Source organism: Triticum aestivum, chromosome 2D (assembly GCF_018294505.1).
Source record: "Triticum aestivum cultivar Chinese Spring chromosome 2D, IWGSC CS RefSeq v2.1, whole genome shotgun sequence".
Taxonomy (NCBI): Eukaryota; Viridiplantae; Streptophyta; class Magnoliopsida; order Poales; family Poaceae; genus Triticum; species Triticum aestivum.
This window is the reverse complement of record NC_057799.1, coordinates 299,927,807-299,933,721: the sequence shown is the minus strand read 5'-3', so window position 1 is coordinate 299,933,721 and position 5,915 is coordinate 299,927,807. Positions and strand designations below refer to the sequence as shown.

Below are 5,915 nucleotides of genomic sequence, written 5' to 3'. Positions count from 1 at the left end.
CAGATGTATGTCTTGTGTATATATATGTGTGTGTGCTCTCGAAGATAAATGCGGTCACAATAATTTAATTTGTTGTTTAGTGCTACAATATTTAAACTCAAGAAAATAGGTAATTATATGATTTTGTGTATTTTTATTATCTGAGTTAAGTAATAAATATTAACCTTCCTCTAAAGAAGCATGTTGCCTTGCTTTCATAATTAAATGGATTAACTAAATCAGTAATGATGGATTGGACCAATTGTGGGCGATGAATGGATCTATATATGAAGTTGTGCTGGCTATGCATATGATTCGTATTTGTTAACATTGACACAATTAGTTTGTCCAAAAGAACTATTGTAATTGTACAAAAGTGCCGGCTAAGTTTTCTTAAAAAAAATGTCGATCATCACCTTTCGCCTGTAACATGGGCCATTGTGCTAGCTACTTTGAACTGGCTACCCTTTTTTAATGAGTTTAGCTACTAATTTTAAACAGATTCGCTAAATTTCGGTTGATTGAGATTTAACGGAGTCTCAGTCGCCTTTCCAAGCCGTTGGATACAGGCACACTAAGATCTTCGGATAGGAAACTTTTCTTCTTTTTATTGTGATGCCGAACACAAAGAGATGCGTGGGTGCAGTTCTGCTCTCTCCGAAGTGTGCGCGTTTTTGTAGAGAGAGAGCCTGCAATCTACGTGAGAAACTTGTGTCTGGCCAAGTCCAAGAAGTGCAAAAAGAAAAGGAACATAATATAATTTTTCAAACCAGATAACCAACATTTTCTAAAAAGAAAAACAGCACTGGAAAACCCTTTTCGCTTATGAATATTAACACATAAATGTGTATATAAACAATCACACTTCAATGCACCACTACTCTCCCATCTGGTGATAGTGTGATGCTGATTGAGGCAACGTCGAGGGACATGAATGTGGATTCATCAACTTTTTTCAACTGCGGACACCAAAAATTGTATCATCTTTGACGATGGTGGCGAACATGGAAAGTGGCAACATGAATGAATCACTAACAACATGTGGTGATTTTTTCCTTCTGGTGCAACACACGACATATTAAATTGTTGCATACAAAGGTTAAAGGAGACCTTCTTTTGAAAACCACAGTACAAACATAGACTCACAAATATAAAAATTCAACATAGTATAAGTCTGTTTGCATTCAAATGTTTTGAAATTTCCGAAAAGAAATAGATTAGTTATTAAACTCTCGAATAGTATAGAACATGCCAACATCTGTATATCCCATTAAAAATAAGTACACCACTCATCTCCACCCGGTAGAATATCTTAACTCTATTCTCCATGGTCCGGACACCAACAATCATTTTTTAGTTAATGCCACTGAGTGTCAGTTTTTTTAAAGATAATGAGTGTTCATAATTGTTCTTGGTTTCAAAAAATATTCATATTTTAATTTGTTCACAAAATCATTAAAAAAACAAAAAATGTATGTGTTCATAAAATGTTCGGTTCAAAAAATGTTCCAATTCTAATTAAAAAGTTAAAAAATGTTCAGTTTCTTAAAAAGTAAAGAAAAATTCATGTTTTCTGGAAAAGCAAAAGATAAAACCAATTGACGGTCTATTTCATGCATCACTACTCTTCCAACAGACGAAGGTAGTTAGGTTGGTTTCCACACTTCATGCTCCGAACAACAATAAGAGTGTAACCTTATTTCCAATGTTTATTGGAATTGGATATAAGAAATGAACACGGGTACAATTTTTTTGCCCAATGCAACGCACGGGCATTTGTACTAGTAAGATTTATAACCACATCACCAAATCACCCAAGTCACGGATAACCACTCCATTGGTCTAACAAACCACACCATTGGTCTAACAATTTTTAATCTTACGGTCCAACATCGTACCTTCCCTCTCCCAATAAGAGCCATATATCAAATTTTTTACAGTATGCTCGAAATGAGGATTACATAACAACTGGAACAATAACGGGCTGGTCCGACCTCGAATTGATAATGTGCGAGATCTGACAGTTTGGAAGTGGGAAAACCAAATAGGACACGCCACATCACGATCCAGTCAAACCTTCATATTCCTCCTTTCTCTTGTTTATTATTGTACATCCAAGCAACACCCACAAAACCCAAATCAAACAAGTTCCAATTAGGAAGTACCGCACAAAATTTATTCATGAGCTTAAGAAATTTCTTATGAAAATCACCCACCATAAACCAAGGTTCAGAACCAAGCGGTTTTACCCGCCCCAGCAAATCCCACATAGCAATACCGTTGGCTAGCACAAGGTCCTAGAACGGCAGTATGGTGCATTCTCGAACTGACGAGAATGTAAACTTATGTCGCTAGAATTACCTGATCTGGTTTAATAAATGGAACTCTTTAAATAAACGAGACATTTGCCACCACTCGTGAAGTTCAGCCATACCTGAATATTAAGAATTTAAGAATTTTCGTTTCAACAATGGGTCCATAGCTCAGTGGTAGAGCAATTGACTGCAGATCAATAGGTCACCGGTTCGAACCCGGTTGGGCCCTATTTGTTTTTCAATTATCATCACTATCATGTGTGTGATCAAACGTACCATGATCATGTCAATCCCCCTATTTTTTATCCGGATATAGAGTAGAGAACAATAAGATCCGATCCTATTATTATTTTTAATGCTGATCCTATTTTTATTTTCGAATAGAGGTACACAGCATTTGCAAAAATAACTTGTAAAATGAACTAACCTCCTTACAGGTTGACACATATTTGGTCAAAGTTAAACCTTTGCAGATAGAACTACACCCCATTTGCAAAATATAGATAGGGTTTAGGGTCAAAAGAACTTATACAAAACCAACTTCCTTACAGGTAGACAGGTATTTGGTCAAAAGTTATACCTTTGCAAACGTGCGAGACACGATTTTTAAAATTGCCACCCAAAATGGCGTCCACGTCTAAGAGCATGTTCAATAGCTTGTGTATATTCGGATGTCTATATATCCATATAGACAATGGTCTAAAAAGATTCCCTTATATAGACATCCAGTTTTGCAACAGAACGTCTATATACAAAACATCTATATTCTCTCTCTAATATTTTAGTATTATTTTGTAACTACCAATTCAACTACCATTTTAACAGTAATTCAACAATTTACTTATTACAATGTTAACGGCTACTTTTCAAACGGCTATATTTTCAACAGACACTTTTCAAATGGCTCTATTTCCAACGGCTCTATTCCAACAGCTCTATTCCAGACCTATATATACCACCCCTTCTCACCTCTCTCAAATCATTCTATCTTGTGCTTGTCTCATCTCTCTTCCGAGTCCGTCTGTCTCCTCTCCTACAACACAATGAGTGAAACAGGGTTTGTTTTGGATATGCCCATGAATTCGTCGCCGTCTTCATCGGACGACGACGAACTAATTCTTGCAGCATTTGCGGAGCGCAATGAGGAAGAGGCAAATGCTCGACGTCATGGCGGTTCCACGCTGGGACGGTTGCATCGAAGGATCTTTGGATTTGGCATGCATTCTTTGGTTTACCAGGGTCTCTCAATGACATAAATGTTCTTCAACATTCACCTCTGTTTGCAAAGCTATCCGAAGGTCAAGCTCCAGAAGTGAATTATACCATCAATGGTCATCCATACACAATGGGGTATTACCTTGCAGATGGTATATACCCACCATGGGCAACATTTGTGAAGACCATACCATCTCCAGAAGGCAGAAAAAAGAAACATTTCCCCAAAAGACAAGAGGGAGCCAGAAAGGATGTGGAGAGAGCGTTTGGAGTTCTGCAATCCCGCTTTGCTATTGTTCGGGGACCTGCCAAAGGTTGCAAACGCAAAGAAATTGGTGATCTAATGAAAGCTTGCATCATAATGCACAATATGATAGTTGACGACGAGCGAGACAGCGGTCCACGAGACTACAACTACGACTCTATGGGAGTAAAGGTGGTCCCATCTCGTTCTCATGCGGAACAACTGAGTGGTATTCAAATGAATCAACGGATCACAAACAGAGCATTTCACTCGCTGCTTCAAGATGATCTAGTTGAGCACATCTGGCAGAAGTTTGGAGATGAATGATTATGTATGCAGTTGTAATAATGTAGTTGAATCTTATCATGTACTATTTTAGTTATGGCATAATGCAATGTTTCCAATATACTGCAATGCTTTCACAACTAGTTTAGACAATAAGCAGTTCACACGACAAACCTGATGTGTTCTATCGGCGAGCGGCAATCTCATTCTGCTTGTTGATGTAGAATTGTTGTTGTGCCCCACTCATAGTACTAGTGTCCATGGACATGATCTTCTCTTCTAACTCAAGCTGTTTCTGTGCCATCTCCCTCTCCTTGATTGTCATTTGCCTCTCCCTCTCTTGGTTTGCCATCTGTCTCTCCCTCTCCTGGTTTGCCATCTGCCTCTCCTGCAATGCAATTTGCTTCTCCTGCAATTCAAATGCTCGCTCATAACGAGCATTCTTCGCGGCCTCTTTCACCTCGGCCTTCTCTAGCTTTTGTGCCCACACAGTTTCTAATGATAACTTGGGAGCAAGAGCATCGGAAGCAGAAGCTTTAACTTTCCGTAAACGTTCTTTATCTCGCTTATTACCATCAGGCCTTATCTTTGTATCAAGAGCATCAGTGGATCCGAAGTCTTCATCATTAGAAGTTGTACCTGGACTTGTATTAATGCAACTCTAACCAGCAATGCATTAATGCAAATGGCCTGTTTTTAGGATCTTTGGACTTGTATAAAACAAGTGCCTGGGCTTGCTGCACAAATAAAAAGCCTATTAAACTCTCACAAAACATATGAAAGTTTAGAACCAAACTAAAAAGATGGATGCTTACCTGCTGAGCGATAGTCACCCCACTTTGGTTTCTATTAAGAATTTGCTGATAGTGTCCACAAAACTTGCTGACATGTTCATTAATAGTGCTCCAACGACAAGTGATTGCATTTTGAACACGCACCGGCCATGACACTTTCTTGCGCGTGCTGTAGTAATCATAAATCCTACCCCAATAAGAATTTGATGATTGATCTGTCCCTATCATAGCATCCAAACTGGTGTGCAACCATGCTGCCACCAACAATTCATCTTCAGCAGCAGCATACAATTTCATATGACAATACATCACCAAACTAGCATCAACAATATCAATCTTCAGTATGCACACATGTTTAGCAGCAAAATTCAGCATGCACACATATTTAGTAGCAGCAGTAGCAGCATACAGGGGCAGCAAAATTCAATCTTCACTACAGGGCAGCAAAATTCAGCATTCAATCTTCAGTATTAAATCTTTAGTATTAGATCTTCAGTAGTACTAGCAAAATTCAGCAGTAATCTTCAGTACATCAATATTCAGCAGTAGCAACGTACAGGAACCCAACCCCCGAGCGCTGCCCCCTCCCTCGACCCCAAGCCCCGAGCGTTGCCCCCTCCCTCGACCCAGACACGGCAACGGTGGCGACCCATACGCGGCGGCGGCGGCTACCCATATGCGGCGGCGGCGACGGCCAGATCCACAAAGGTTGGATCCTATCCTCTCATCCCTCTCTCGCCGGGAGGAGAAATTGAGCATACCTCGCCTCGGGATGCTATGGTGTGGCGCGACGACGACCTCACGGCGGCGTCCTCTTCGTCTCCAGAGCAAGCGACTTGGCAGGAGAGAGGGCGACGGAGTTGGCGGGAGGGAGAAAAAGTGGCTGCGGTTGAGCTATGGACGATGCCTTCACATCGTCCAGGCCTGGACATTGTGGAGGTGGATTTAGAAGATGTGCATGTTTGGACATCCATTTACACAAGCTGTTGGACCTCCATTTTAAACTCACATTGTGAAAAAAAAGCATAGACAACCATATAGACAAGCTATTGGCGATGCTCTAACAACTTCTGGCCTGGATAG

General features: G+C 40.1%; 1 non-coding gene across 1 annotated transcript; it reads left to right on the top strand.

The window, feature by feature from the left end:
* The first annotated feature begins 2,451 nt into the window (after window positions 1-2,451).
* Window positions 2,452-2,523, top strand: TRNAC-GCA (transfer RNA cysteine (anticodon GCA)). Its single transcript has one exon. It is a non-coding gene; the product is annotated as a tRNA-Cys (tRNA).
* The last annotated feature ends 3,392 nt before the right edge of the window (window positions 2,524-5,915 follow it).